The sequence below is a fragment of the Melanaphis sacchari genome, unplaced genomic scaffold (assembly GCF_002803265.2).
Source record: "Melanaphis sacchari strain LSU unplaced genomic scaffold, SCAv2.0 Contig11_pilon_pilon, whole genome shotgun sequence".
Taxonomy (NCBI): Eukaryota; Metazoa; Arthropoda; class Insecta; order Hemiptera; family Aphididae; genus Melanaphis; species Melanaphis sacchari.
In genome coordinates, this window is record NW_020270469.1 from 5612225 (window position 1) to 5629239 (window position 17015).

The window sequence follows — 17015 nt, forward strand, 5'->3', positions numbered from 1 at the left end:
AAGCGTGCGTGGCGGCAGCGGCGGCGGCGGCCCCTTTTCCCGCATGCAAAACAGAAGCGTCCCGGCGCTGCCGCAGGCTCACGCGCGCTCTCCAGCAAAAAAATAATCGCGCTGCCCCGACAGTTCCAAATAACCATTCGCTCTGTGATAATATACGGTCTGTGTAGTTCCTCAAATTATTATTATTATTATTATTACTATTATTATTATTATTATTATTAAATATAATTCTTATTATAAATTTTTTTCGCGGTCACAATTTTTTTTTTCATTTTTATTTTTTTTTTTTTCATTCGAATACATATTATTTCGTCGCGTTTTTCTCGTCTTGGACTATTATTATTATAATATTTTCGCAAACAATCTCATTGTATATTAATGATAAATTAAATTTTCTTTTTAATGATCACGCCCGGTGTCACGGCCACGACGGCCGCCGTCCGTGATGGACAGTGTTTGATTTTTCATCCGCGAAACGCCGCCGGTACTAACGACGGAACGAGATAAAAAAAAAAAAAAATAATAATATTAATAATATATATTTAATAAACATTTTCCGCGAGTGAATTCTGGCTAGCGCGGATATACTGTATTCCCGTCGGGCCGACGTCGTTCGCGGTCCCGTCGCAGTCGGACACTATTGACTATTATCGTGAGTACTAAACAACGCACACATATATTTTTCTCGTTTGTTGCACATTTTATTTATTATTTTATTATCATTATTATTATTTTTTTTTTTTTTTTTTAGTTTTTCTCCTTTTATTTTTTGCTACAAATCGTTGACAGCGCGACTAAAAAATGCCCGTCTCATATACGTGTAAAAAAAACTGAAGTATTTTTTTTTCGATTATTGACTGATGTGAAATCAGTACATTTTTACGAACGATATAATAAATTATATAGACATCAAGGGAATTTATATTTTTGAATTATTTCAATTTTTTTTTCTGATAGCTATATGATATTGAAATATTATCTAAGCCTATCGGCACTTTTTTCAGACTGTATACATTATACATAATTCGTTTAAATATTTTGTTTTAATTTTAATTTTAATGGTATGTTTAAAAATAAGTGTTCATCAATTATCGTTTGTCTATAGAAATTTATTAATATATCCATTATACGTCGGTGGGTCGGTCGCCCGGTTTTTTGCTTAATTCTATATTTGTAAGACTAGTAAACCAGTGCCGTTACCGTAAATGTCTGTTATTATGCAATGACTATACAGTTTCAATTAACAAGTCATATTATTTTATATAATTAAAGCCGTTCCTACATAATTATTATTGCTCGATCTCGTGGTAAATTGACTTTTAAGTTCTCCTTGAAAATATATATGTATAGTGACTGTTACGTAGTATGTTATTGGTTGTTCTCAACATCCGATGTTACAAAATCAGATTTTTTTTTTTAATACAAGTTTATTATTTATTATTATGATTGGTGTCCCATTTTTTGGAAATTATAGCAGCAGCAGTATAATGTAATCATTATCTTTAAACCTTAACAATTATTAGACAACGTGAAAATATGAAATCCTAATCATAGCGTGCGTGGTTCGGTGTTGGCACCCTTGTGTTCTCTCGTCTAAGCACGTTTCCACCCTCGTATATTTAGACACCACCGCTGTTGCCTCCACCTCCTCCCGCTATGGGTCTCCGGGGTTTTTCTTAGTTAGTTCGCGCTAATCCTATTAACCGATATCGATTTTTTCCCCGCACATTACATAATGACGCGCGTGAGTATATATATATGTATGCGTTTGAGAGTGTGTTGTATCAGAGTGAATTTGGCAACGGGGCAGTTGGTTTTTAAAAAGGGGAAAAATATATAATATCATATTATCTAAAACTCATCGGTTTTACAGTAACTCAACTGATGTGTGCATATATTATATAATATCGTGTTGTGTACGCATCAAGTCAAAAAGTGCAGTCTCTCGCGAGTGAGTGTCTGTGTCTAGTGTAAACCAGTAGTCACGCGGATAAAATATTGTAGCTATATAGCTAGGTAAGACTTTAAGATGAATCCATTACTAACGCGCAAGGCATAAAATATATCTGGCAAACTTATTTAATATAAACGGTTAGAAGAGCGTAGGAAATGAAAAAAAAAATAAATAAATAAAAGGAAAAGCTGTTGTAAAACTATTGATTATTCACCGCTCCCTAGCCCGTCTCCCTCTGTTTCCCTATCATGAGCGCGTATATATATATATACGCATGTGTGTATGTATATTTGTGCGTGTGTGTATGTGTGTGTGCATGTGGCTGATGAACCGCGTGTTTGGTAGACGCATTCTTTTTTTTCTTTTTCTTGTTTCTTTTCCACCCCCGTACACACACACACACACATACGTTGTAAACCGTAACCTCCTCCACCACTACTGCAGCCCGCTCGCATTGTCGCCCGATGTTATTATCCGTTTTCGCCTCGGCTACTCATGAAACTTTAAGTCCGGTGTTATTACAAATGATACACACACGCGCTGATTAGCTTTTTCTCTCTATCCGATTTATTATATATCATGTTGTATGTGTGTGTGTGTGTGTGTGGGGATTTTCGCCCCAAAAGGGTGTATCACACATACACATATATAGATATATATGTACGCACATCATTAATCATATATGTATAAATATAAGACGCGTGGTGGTTAGGCATGCTCGCGGTTCGCGCAGAAAAAGATAATGTTTCTTTTGGATAAATTAATATTTATTATATATATATATATATAGGTACATCATCGTTAGTATAGGACAATGAAGCGGCGAAACACTCGCGGTTTTCTTCGAGGCTATTCAATTGGTGGGTGCTTAATACTAACCACGACCGTCGTAAGGATTTCGGGGGTAAAATCAAAAGCGCTCCGCTGTTGTAAAAACCACCATTTCGTATAAAAACCTAATCCACACCCTATCTGGGTTTTTCGTCCTCAATTCTTGAATCGTAAAATCGTTTATGTCTCTCGGCGCGTACGTAACGGATTTACATGGCCAGAACTTTTATAAATCATGATTTTTGAAGATCGAGTTATGTATAAAGCGAGAGAGGGAGAGAAAAAAATTTCTCAAAGCATTTAGGATTTTTACTGTTGGCGACCGGCTGACGGCGCTCTAAAAACCACTGTCTTCGTCTGCCAGTCTTGTGCGTATTCTATACACTATATAATATTATGCGGGCGTTTGTGCGTCTCAAAATGTTATTCTTTTCTTAGTATTATTATTATATTTTTCCAGGCCAAAATAAACATTGGTGAGTGCAATGGTTAACGACCGCAATGACCTTTTCGGAAGTATCGAAATCATGTCACGATGTATAATCTAATAATGTAATATAGTGTGTATATAGGATATACATAATAATATATTATTATGACGTTCGCCATTTGCTAGATGACAAATTTATCGTTGTGCAACCGCCGCGCCGGTGACACTATACAATAACATAAATAGTCGATTATATAATCATAATTTTATATATTATATATTTATACCATCAAGTCGATTAGTACTTTTTTTATATAGAAATCTGTTTTACGGATATTATACGATAGTGACACGCGTTTAAACATGTGTTCTACGTATAGAGGTGTGTATTTTTTGTTTCCTGGTCAATTCTTCAACCGTGAAATTAAAGACTATAAATGGCTTTTGGTGCGCTCTCGGGATGGTCTGTGCGTTTGTCCTTCCCTCGGCCGCTCGTTTTTCGTACTTTTTTACACGAAAATGACCGGAAAACACGCGTGCTGGTTGTGACGATTTTACACGTTAGTGTAGGTATATAAATATACCGTTTCTACGTTCTGCCTACGTACCAAACATACGGTAGGCGTATCGTGTATGTGTATATAGATGAATTGGTGGGCTCGTGATTTTCGGTTTAAATTTATTTTTACACAGTTCGATATATTGAATCCAAGTATTATAGCAAACGAGTTATTATTAATATTTCATAAATCGTCGTCGCCAATAACACGTATTTCGGTTTATTTGGTAATTTCATAATATATTTACCTACACTGATTGCGCATTAGTAAATATCATTAAAAAAACTTCTTTATGATGTAGGTACTAGATAATGTATATGTGCGTATTCCCGCAGCGCCGACAATATAAAAGTATATTACAAAAGTAATAGTAATGGTACAAACGTACCTATAAATCAATAGGTAGGTATTGTACAAATGTAATATATATTATTAGTATACCGACTACTAAGTATTCGATTCTCCATAGGTGGTTCATTTAAACTTGAAATGATTACTTGATCGATGCTAATAAAAAGTAACTTTTTCCGAGGTCGAAAGTAAAAAGTTAATAACATATTTCGTTCATTCCCAATCCGATTGCCGCCGATCGTGGCGTTATACATCCAGACTATAGGGTAGATGTATATATATATTTATATGCATATAAACTTAGTGAATCATGCAACCGTTTGGTTGTCAAAAACAACGGTGCAATTACGGTGGATAAGTCGCACTTTAGACCGTTTTATGGGAAAGCGTTTCTCTATTACCATAACATTTTTCGGAGTTTACCGCTACCGGAAATCTACTACAACAAGTGTCGTCTCGCGAATGATATTATGAAAAATAAAACACGTCTAAATTTGTCGTTGTCGATAGACGAAACGGAAACGGATCCTATGTTTACGATGAAAAGACGTCGCGTTGCTTTTTTGTCTCTCGGGGTGTGGCGCATATCATTATCATGTACATACAACACTGCGACGAGCAACGGGTTAACTCGTGTAATCAAATCCAATAAAAACGATTGTAATTTATGCGTTCTCGGGGAATGACGACGACGACCTCTGGTAAAACGGAGCGAGCAAGGATCCACTAATCGCACGTTTGGCTCGAGTCCAGCGCTGTGCCATATGGACGGACGCCGTCCGTGTTTGTAATATGTAAAATGCAAAAATTGAAAGAGAAAAAAAATCGACTAGCAATTTGTTTTAAGTTTTATTTATTTTTACCGCTGCTGCTGTTGTCGCGGGGGTGTCAAGGTCGGCAGCGGTATCGTCGTCGTTGTCGTCGTCGTCGTCGTCGTCGCCGTCGTCAGGAAGATGATGCGGTCAGTGAACCGTGAAATCAGCTGTTTGGTCACCCCTTCGCCCATACTCCTCTCACGCCGGTTGTCCGGTGCAGTCAGGGGTGGCGGCGCTGGTGGAGAAGTGTGTTGTTGCGTTCCCACGTAGTACACGATATACTTGTATACACACACATACACACAAATATCGGTGCACCTCGTGCACTGACCTACATAATACTATAATTTAACCTCACCAGCTACGTAGTTCGTACATTATTAAAATTGATTGCTAGTTTTTTTTCAAAATGTACTGTAATTCAGTAAAACAAAAGATTTTTGAGATTAAAAAACATTTTATCGTTTTATTGTCGTATTTAAGTGTTCACCAAATAATAGGCTAAGTCTAGTCGATTATCATCAAAAATATTTAAATGCTAGTGTGAAAATGACCATGCATAATATTATAATAATGGACATTTTATTAGTTTTATCGTTCACCCCCGTAAAAACAAATGTCCTCAAGTGCCGCGGCTGCCGCGTTCGTTTGGTCGTATATGTCAGCGCCGTGTGTCCACGGGACCTTTGCGACGGACTCTCCGATGCCGTGCTCCGCCGCCCCGTTCAAATGCCGTTCATGCAAAAACGTTACACTCGTGCGAGTCGTGCTGCGGTCCCGAAAGGGAGACATGACCCCTCTTCGATCAACGCTGGCGTTTAATTATTTCGACGACGTGTTTTCTGGCCCGCCCGTTAATTATAATTATTACCGCGGCGTACAACGATTCTTCGTCTTAAAAATAGCAATTCAGACAACATGCCTTCTGTTATAATTATTTTTTATTTTTTCTTAGAATCTAATTTTAAAACACTTAGATCGCCTTCCGTCGCCCAGAGAGCTTATGTTTTAGTGTGTATCGTTGTCCTCCGCAAATCACGTATACTAGCTCCGGATTATTTCGATTACATGTGTATTGTTCTTCTAATATTAGTTTTCGTTCGTGAACGATCAATTTCTAACTCGGCATCCACTATTAAAATAATTATAAATGTCTCATTATGCATATATTTTAAACGTTATGCACGTAATTAATATTGATATGGCGAAAGAGAGTTTGGCCGAAATTCGTTCATTTCAATATTATGAATATAATTTATAACTGTAGTGTTCTGCGAGTGGTTCTAAAAGTGCGCTTTGACAGATACGAATTATTTTTTCGTTCGGTCAATACATTATGATACTGAACGTTTTCACATTAATTAAATGCCGGTTGATACGCCCAACTCTAAAACGTCCCCAAATTATTTCAAAAGTCAAATATTGTATGTAAACTGCCTACTTCCGGGGCCCCAGCTATCGGCAGTTCGACTAATTGCCTTTGAAACCTACGCTTAGTATATTTTCGCAAACACGTGCTGAGCCATATGCCCATTTTGCGTCGTGTTGCACAATTGTGACGTCCGAACTTACGTAAGTTGTTTACAATACTCACATAATATGACGTAGACCTCTTTTAAGTTTTTGTTCAAATCAAAATAAGTCATGACTATAAATGTATATATTATAATATACATACATGTACCTACTATCTAGTAAAATTTGCATACTATGAAAATATTCATGTCGTACCTACGCGGAAGAGGCTGTGTAATCGGAGTAACGCACAACTGCGGTTGCGGTATGGGGGGGAAGAGATGTCTACTCCCTCGACGTGCCCTCACAATATAATTCCCTATGGCGTGTGCATTAGATTTGCATATACTTATAAAGCATTTGGCACGTTCTGTTTTTTTTTTTTTTCATAAATATTTTGCAGTCCATAATAATGATAATATGATCGTGTGCCCCGTACCACCTCTGTGTATAGGGTAGCGTAGTCATGTAGTTTATAGGTATGTGCGGTGCGCGAGCCGTGTACGCCTTATTAACATCACGCGGAACATTGTATTTGAATGGGCCATATATCGGTGGCCCCCCCGCACGCGTTTATGCAAAACGCTATTTTTTCGAACGAATTTGAATTTCAAATGTCACGCACACAATTCTGCCGTGTGTGTGTGCGTGTGTGTTTAGGTATGCACACGTGCGCGAACCTAAACGGATAGGGATCCGCTGCACTGACGGTGGCGGCGGTGACACACGATTCGAAAATCTGCATGCTTGCGGCGGTAATAATTACTGTTACGGCGAGAGTGAGAGCCCGTCGCAGATTATCGTTTAGACGAGAATAATTTTTATCTATATATAATGCTATTAAATTATAATACAAATGTATATTATTATGTATAAACGCGCAAACTGGTTTCAAAGTTCTTTGTGAACAACGCATAAATCATCATCATCATCATCATCATTACCATCGTCATCGTCGTCGGGTACATAGACTTGTGGCTTCGGCGGCTACGACGACGGTATAGGTGGTGTGCGCGGCGGAGGTGGTCCATTAATGGTCAGCGAAGACGAAACGATAATATTTTTTGTCATTTCAATAAATCGGGTTGCCCCCACTCCACAGAGGATCGAGAGAAAAAAATAATAATAACCGGTTATACCGATTTCCTTCGCCTCCTACGCTTCGGCGGTTTATTCGCGGTAGTTTTTATTTTAAACAAATATCCCCCTATAACTCTATTACAATATAACATCGTGAAAATACTCATAACGTCACGTAAAACCGTAGTGTTACAGATTTTTAAATCGCGACTGCAGATGTCCCTATATGCGGCTCCCAAATTATAACAGTACGAAGTCGGACAGTATTATAATCGTATTACGTAACGGAAACGAAATCCGAGAATAATATAATAATAGTAATAATTTTATCGACAATAATGCGGATAACAACTGTATAATAGAACGCAAAAAACGGTTATGCTCGCGATTTTGCGAATTCGATAGTTGTCGTTTTCTCCTCCTCAACTCTCGCCACCACAGAAGGCACCACCTAGCTGCACATCGAGTGAGAAAATTATTATGCAAATTATGCACGGGGGAAATATTGTCATATTGTTTATTGTTAATGGGACCTGCAGGCTGGTTTCGTTGTCACCGTATGTGTGTGGTGTATAAGTATGTGTGTGTGTATGGGAGTGTGCAATATCATTCCGGTGGTTGTGGCCGCGGCGGCAACGTCTCGACGTCGACGACAATTTTAAGAGGAGGGTGCGCACGGGTCCCCTTCAACGAGCCAGCGGTCTGAAGTGATGCGCGACGATTTCGCAAATTCTACGGCTTCCGACCACCACCGTCCCATCCCGTATCTACGTCCCCTAGGTGGTGTGCGTGTCATGTACACGGCTGCGAAAAATTTATGGTTGACAATTAACCGTTTATTAAAGAAAATAAAGAAAAGAAAATCTCCTCGTATACATATTATATAAATCGCACGTATATAGGTGTACCATATATGAGAATATAATGGGTAAAAGATATCGACGCGCGCGAGCTCTCGCGCGCGGGCGCGTCCCCTCGAGTCGTAAATAATACATATGTAACCCGTCCAGTCGCAGTATTGCCGTGTAAAAAGGGTTACATCGTGTTAAACGATTCACAATTGGAACGGTTATTATTCGCCCCAGAAAAGATATGCCCGTGTTCCATGTATATAATAACATATATGTGTATAATATGTTGCTGACGACCCAGCGACGACGTGCATTTTGGTATTATAATATATACGCGTACCCATCTACCTGCAGTGCACATAATATTATTATTATATATAGTTACGATGTCTTTAATAATAATAATAACCGACGACGGTGGATGGCGGCGGCGGCAGTCGTAATCGTGATCGTTCGATTTCCGAGTCGTCGTCGTCGTCGTCATCGGGGCCGGACGGTAAAAACGCGAGCTCGTCGACGGTTTTACGGATTTCGGTTATAGCCGGTGATGTTATATAACAATAAGAAAAATAATTCGTTGTGTCGTCGTTCCCCTCTTCGGATGCCGATACGCGCGTATTATAATTTGCATCCACAGAGGTTGCAATTATATTATTATCGACTATTTTTTATTATTTTTTTTTTATTATTATTTGTCATTTAATTTCACTGTTCTATCGCTATCAGCTGATTTTTCCCCCGACACTAGCTATTAAACTGCATTACTTTCATTACGTTTAATACGTTAAACACACTCGTTAACATAGCGCGTTGTGATCTACACGTTTTTTTTCTCAACTTCTTTTTATTATGCACATTTAGCTGTAATAGAATATTATTAAAAAGGTCATTATTTCCATAATCGTGGACAACGACCGCTCTCTCCTTATCCCATTTTTTATACGAATTTGGTGATTGTACAGTGTTTTTCTTAACGAAAACAATTTGCAAAATACTCGGTTTTCTATGCACAGACAAAAAACGTGTCCCGTCACAACCATATATTATAATTATTTCGTTTTGGTCGACTTTATAATAATGACTATATTTAAGTATAATATGATAATATGATAATACATTACTGTTTCTTCTTCGCAACGTATATCATATTTATTAATTACTATTTTTTTCAAAATATTTAAATTACACCCTGACTGCAACGTTGTTCGATTACAATAATTATTATTGCTCGCAGCTGCACATTATCTTTAACCGATTTTTGTGGAAACACAGAAGTGCGTTGATGTATGGGATCCGCTTTGAAAAGTACATAATAATATTATAAGATTATATTATAAGCTAGGTATGTGTACGATTTCGAATATTGTTAGTAATTTGCGGTCGATACGTTAACACAATAAATACTACTATACATGGTAGGTATATAAATATCGTTCTGTGCTGCAGGTCGACCGGGCGGCGTTCTCACGATAACGACTGTTTGAATTGTAGGTACGTGCAGGGTCATTGTAGATGGAAAAAAAATGCATTTGGATATTATTATATTATGTTATGTATCATTATATTATTGTGTGTGCTGCACATCATGGGTCGTCCGGTGTGTTGTTGTGTGTCCGAAAACCGCGGGACGTACCTATATGTATAAATGCGTTGAACATTCCGACCGGTGGTGTCGTCTCACGCGGCATAAATCCCTAATGAATCGACCCTGACGGTCAGGTGAACCCCTCTGCAGAAGCCTCGGGTCCTGCGTAAATATGTGTGCGCACTGTAGTATACAGAGTGTTGATGACGCTCATCCGGTGTCGTACATAATTTTTCCGATATAAACCTATAAAACTGCGTTTATTATACAATCTGAAGAAACAAAACAACCTAATGAATATCACTGGCGTGTTTATACAGCGTTTTTACTTCTGCCCTACACACGTGTGTGCATACATATATTAAAAAGCGTGTGCAGTCAGCCAATATGTTATGTTATTACGTACATTTACATACGTACGTATCATGTACGGCGTTCGGCGAGAAAAGTTTACGAGTTTTTTCTAAATATTCGACAATAACCGTTTATATTAAACATTGTAATGGTGTAAAAATGTTAATGAATAACGTTTTATTGGTTTTATTGTAATTATTAACGCATATTCCCGCGTAAGGACTATTTAATATCCATTACATTATACGCCCTGCGTGGTGTCCGTTTTGTTTTTGAATTTTCAATATAGTTCTAGTTTAGAAATTAATATTTATCCGATCTCCGCGTTATTTTTATAGTCCGTGATGGCATTCGAATAGTTGGCAAACGTTGACATTTATTACGCACGCAACTTACAAACATACCTATATTGCATGCATGTATAATATATAATATTATCATGCGCGTGTACGCATATTATATTTTAATATTTATTAAAATTTAATGACTTGGACGATTGAATAAAAATTAACTCCCCCAAGCGTCGTTTACGTTACAAGACACGCGGAATTGTAAACCGTCCTTATGAACTCGCAACGTGTTATGCGGTAGGTGGTCCAATTATTGTCATTATGATAATATTATTATACGTAGGTATTATCTATAAATAATTATAATATTATTAGTCCGCGGGCGTCGCGAGTTTTCTTCTACCACATTCGCCACTCGAAACGCTCTGTATGATATTGTACTACCTATCCTACAATATACATCAGTATATCTGGATGACGTGTTTCGATGCGGTCGCCTTGCCGCCGGTTTTACCTGTACGGAAACAAACGAAATAATACATATTTTTTTTCCTCCAATACTCTTCCAATATCACGTTGTATTATGTGCGCATTGTATACGCACAAGACACACGCCCTCTCTTCCACGTGAATTATCGATGTCCCTGAATTCGTGTCAAACCGAAACGTATTCATCTAATAATGGATTACCATTATTATGGACGGTTTATTTTTTTCCCCGTCCGATCACATTCCCGGCCCGTGTGTACGATTACATATTATTATTATTATTATTATTATTATTTCAAATTTCCATCTATGGCGGTGAGCATGTGTCGTCGCATTATGTGTTTTTGTATTTAGTGTAATTTTTACGTTGCCTAGGTAAAAACAAAAAAATAAAAGAGAGGAAAAATGTTTAATTAACCGGTATTGGAATTGTGTGTGGGTGCGGAGAGACGTGCAAGGGAGGGGGCGGCGTCCTTTACTTTAATTGCCTGTAATCACACACCTCCCATTATTATACACTTCGAATTACTACAGAGACAACAGTGTAATAACGTGCCCTATTGCTATCACGGCAGCCATAATATTTTGCGCGTTGCCCCGGCATACATATTGTATACACACCAACACACAGGAAACTACATTATGCTTTTTCTCCAATAGCACGCAGTAATAGGTAATATAATGATAAAAAAAAATAATAATTATCGTAACAGTGTAATGATAATAATAAAAATAGTTATTTTAATTCCAAAATAATAATAATAAAAAAAAACGCTAACAAAACTATGCGTATCCGAAAGTAATTAACTATTACAATTATTATTATTTTTTTGCCGCAGAACACGTAAAGTAGTTATTAACCATCATTATATCGTTCAAAAACATATTTTTTTTAATATTAATTTCGTCACTACAAATATCCTATGTACACACATAGGTATATATTATATCGTAGTGGTTAGATAGATATATGTTTCATTTTTTTTTTTTTTTTTTATCGACATAGATCTTCACAAGGTAATAATTATCATTGTTCGATTGGATGGCGATAAAAAAACGCATAGTGGAACTGCCTAAAATTTTCTACCACCTGTATACCTGTATGTGTGTGTGTGACTATCGACGATAGCTGATGTACCTAGCTATGGTAATGTTAATTATTAATATTATTGACGTGGCAAACTTACTTAAACACTTTAATGTTCTTGGTCTTTGAGTTTTAATGTACAATGTACACCCCACTGCGGGGAGTTTTTTTTAAAACGAATTGTTTTATATATATAGCTGGTACTACTAAAGCGCGTAGGTACGCATTTTAAAAGATATTCAAACACATTTTTATTTGATCTTTTATAAAACACGTCTCTTATTCCGACCGCTGCAATTATAACTGCAGACACTCTCAAAATTAAATCGGATAAAAAAAAAAAGAAAAAGAAATAATAATAATAAAAATAGATTTTGTTTTTTATAAATCTCGTTTACACGTTTTTTTTTCTCTGCGACGACAACATGTCGCGTATAAGTTTACGGCAAACGGATGATTAGTCGGTGTGTCGGCGGTATTCTGATTTTAGTGTTTCAAAAATAATTCATTGTGGCACAATATATAGCGAGAAACAAACGGCAATTATAATATAATGTTATAATCTATAGTCTCCTTCTATATGATCCGACGTTAGAAGCAGTTGAGAGCATCAGAAGCAGATTAAATACATACCACCAACGTTTGCCAACCGAACATGAGCGCGCGCATACGCGTGTGTATGTGTGGGAGAGAAATAGATGTATCTGTATGTTGGGTCGAGGGGGGTGAGAGAGTGTGGAGATGAGTGTATACCAGAGGGTGAAAGGAGACATCTTGCTCGACAAAGACATTATGCGAATAAATCATCGTTTCGGTCGTTTCCCGAGACCAGTTTTATTTCTGGTGTGTTCAGCAATAACAATTAAACACTCACAAAATATATATATACATATGTATAATCTCTTAGCGCACACATAAATATATGCACATTTAAATAAATTAATATCACATATGTGTGTATACACGAACAACAATCGTAATAATAAGAGTAAATTATATTTTATTAACTCATTTGGCGTTCCTTCAAACTTCTCCGAATCCTTATAAATAATAATAATAATAATAATAATAAAACACTCTTTGGGTTGGGCCCCGACACTGAATTCCATTGCAGTCACTGTGTGCGATATTTAAATAAATAAATAAATATATATATATATTTATACTTATAAAACATTGTAGAACCCACGCTATTTCGGTTTTTTCTATTTATTTTAATTCAAATTAATGACCGTTTCTTTGACATACTTGTCCCCTGCATGCACGCACATGTATTTATTTTATTGGCCCCGTTGTCTCCTATACGGTTTTTAATTAATTCGCATATTTCATTAGAAAACCAACCGCTGCGGCGAGTTCATTAAACAACACAACGCGCGCGCTAAGAAAACGTCCCCGGCTAATTAACGCGTGAGCCCGGTTGCTGAGGCCAAAAAATCTTTTTAAATATAGCACCGACACGTTTATTTATTATCATTATTATTATTACTATTATTATTATTTTTTCACTTTAACGAGTCTGCATTCACGATTAAAAAGCCGAATCCCGGGCACCGAGTTTACTCGTTTGTTGTTAACGCGGCGTTCTACGGTAATAATATCACCGGTACTATTGCTATATGTTTTGTATATCGCGATAATCATAAAAGAACAAATCGTGTGAACGAGGTTGGTTTTTTTTTTAGTTTACTCAGTACAAATGCCGCACTCATCGTAAACGATGTTGTATAATTGGTACGTATACATTGATACCGATGGAAACGTCGTTAAAAAGTAAAAATGTTAAACGGTGTGTTGTACACAATCGGGTGTATGTATAAATTATAGATATTAACATTATTGTTGTTATGTTCGATTATGGTTTTACGTTATACTTTTTTATCGTGCAGATGACTCAGAATCCGTTTTCCTCCATTCTCGTCTCATCGTCGCGAAAACAGTCGTGTTCGGTTCGTGTGTATAAGTTGAGAATTTGTAGTATATTACGAGTGTTATGACAAAACCATGCCTCGCAGTTGTTGTTTATCGTTACACTAGGCCACCGCGATTGCAGTTCCAACCGTCGACGACCCGCCGTAAACGGAGTGACCGAAATTAAGTATTCTATTAATGCGTTTATTTTATAACCGGCCCATAAAGTACAACGGAAGACGACCGCGGTAGGGAGGTGGAATCTAAAGAAAGAAAAAATGTATATACATAATAATAAAAAAAAAAAATTAGAATGTATATAAGGTGCTTGTACGTTATATACGAGAAACCGTGTTTTTGTCTCTTTCTCTGCTGCACAGTTTCCGTCTCTTTCTCGCTTCTTCACACACGGTAATCCCGGTTTGTGTTGCGTGCGTACGCGTCTCGGCTTTCACGGATACCTATTTTATATCAAAACAAGATTTCTCCGTGTGCGACCTCCTCCCCCACCGCGGAACATCTTGGACTCTGTTCGCGCAAAAATACATTGATTTCAAATTAGCGACGACTACACATTATTATACATACTAACACCAACGCCATTAGTGTACTTTTATGTATGTGTGTATGTGTGTGTGTGTGTGTAGAAAAGAAAGAAAAAACTGTTAATTATTGCTTTGACATTATATATATATATACAATCCGGACCGACCGACGACAACGCCCACGTCCTCGACGGTTGCCGACTCCGCGCATTATGAGATTATCTTTTAGTGGGTGTGTACGGTGTGCGTACATTTACGTGCAATAATACTAATGTGACGGTTTTTGGATGGACGCAGAAAGAAATACAGTGGGGGGTGGGAAGAGAGTGTGAGAGTTGGTAAATAGTCAAAAATAATAAATTAATGGCGCCCCCAACGGGGTTGACGTTATGTGTGTGTTCATTCGGCGACGTGTCAACTGTCTTTAAAAGGCTCGTATTGTTCTCAATTAACCGGACACAGGTACGTAAATGACAACAATGCGATGGCCATCGCTTTTATGTATAATATATATGTGACGCGCCACTAAATCTACACTTCTTTGGCCGTGCGTATTTTTTTTATTTTTTTCCCGTCTGATAAATCTTAAATAATGGATTTCGGCTTACGGAATTATATATATATATATAATATATATATATTGTTTCCCCTTGTATATTATTCTTGTGCATATAACCTATTTTGTAGACGCCATTACCTTATTTCAATCCTATTGAACGGCACCGTGAAGTCTTAACCCCACAGCGTGCGTAAAATGCATGAAATACTTGCTTCAATAACTTCAAACCATACATTGATTCAAACCGCCGACGTTTGTACTTTAATACAATATAATACGGTCGCCACTGCAGCAGGTAACAATAAAATACTAACACCCAAAATTGTTGGTTTTTCTTGATTTCCAAACTTCCATGTTTGGTTGTCGATCGATATATTTTCTATTGAGTACACTGTATCCACCCGCGCTTACCTATAGTATAATAAAATGGTCTTGTATACGTCATGAGACAATAATTTGAATACAAATATTTAAAATCCCTTTGGAATCCGTTTTAATCCGTTTGTTCGGACGCGCACAAATTACACGTCTATCAATATTATTATATTCGTCGTGGAGTCGTTCAATATTTAATATAATAATTCGTTACTCTTTATTATTCAACGGGATCCGTGTACTTCATTCGCCCGTTCTTATTCATTTGACACGCGACCGTTAAAAAAGTTCCAAAGTGAATAAGGACAAAGATATATAAGGTAGAAGAATGTGCGTGCATAAACGATTGCTGCATATGAACGTTTGTAGGTATAAGATTGTCATAAACTACACGAAATTGCTTTGAAATCAAAAACCGTTTGAATTTCGAATATTTTTACCTTTATCGGAAAAAAAAGATAAATCAAAAGATTTATTAGGATAGATTTATCGCATCTGTCTTTCGGACCGTCGCCGCCACCGCCGTGTACTTATACCTGATACTAGTATACTACGTATACATTCGAGCTGTTTAAGTAATCAATTTTTCAAGATTTGTGCACGTTTTAGCATCCAATGGGAAATATATAATATGTATATATATTTTTATTTTACTCTACACTTGGGCCGTTTTATTTATTTATACTGAGAAATGTTGTACGCCGAAGAAATAAAAACGTATCGCCAAAGCCGTATTTGCAGGGCCTCGTCTGTCGATCGCACGGAGCTTTTTCGGAGAACATATGCCACCCCACCTTCGCTCTTCTTGGACTTTTTCTTCATCTTATTCGTATATGCGTACTGTATGTATGGGAATTCTTCCTATAAAACTGTTCTCATATAAGAAATAATAAAAAAAAAATATTATACATACATACATATATATATATATATATATGTATATAATGTAGGTATATATGCGAACAAGAAGGTATGCCTTTTCCCGACGTCTACTTATTCTTATGGAAATCTCCCTTTTTTCTCCCACTCTACCGTCTTTTCCTTCTTTTTCTCCCTTTTTTTTTTGTCTTTTTCATACATGTTAAGTTTCTCCGCTCCCGTTTTTCATTATTACGTGTTCTTTCAGTTTCCCGCATTCAGACTAATGTATATGTATGGGTGCCCATTTCCATTAAAACTTTTCCCCGTCGCGCCCCTGCTAACCATCTATCCCCTTTCACCATATCATCCCCCACCTCAGTGCTTCGAACATCCGCGAACCCGTCACATCCGCGGCTACTATTTTCAAGACGTACGTATTTTATTAATGCCCTCCCGCTACTCACCGTCGCCCCATTAGACGAACGTTGAATTATTAAACCGTTTTCATTCTTCCTTTATATGCTCCCGTCCGGTTTTTGTGGCCCGGTGCGTCCGTACTTAAAAAGCGGCGC

At 37.2% G+C, this 17015-nt stretch overlaps 1 protein-coding gene across 1 annotated transcript in view; it reads left to right on the forward strand.

Moving 5' to 3' along the window:
- Positions 1-565: 565 nt before the first annotated feature.
- LOC112604406 (zinc finger homeobox protein 4) overlaps positions 566-17015 on the forward strand; it is a 98480-nt gene continuing 82030 nt past the window's right edge. Inside the window, exon 1 of the mRNA XM_025353434.1 lies at positions 566-652. The gene's annotated coding sequence lies outside the window, so the exon portion shown is untranslated. The remainder of the gene's footprint in view (positions 653-17015) is intronic.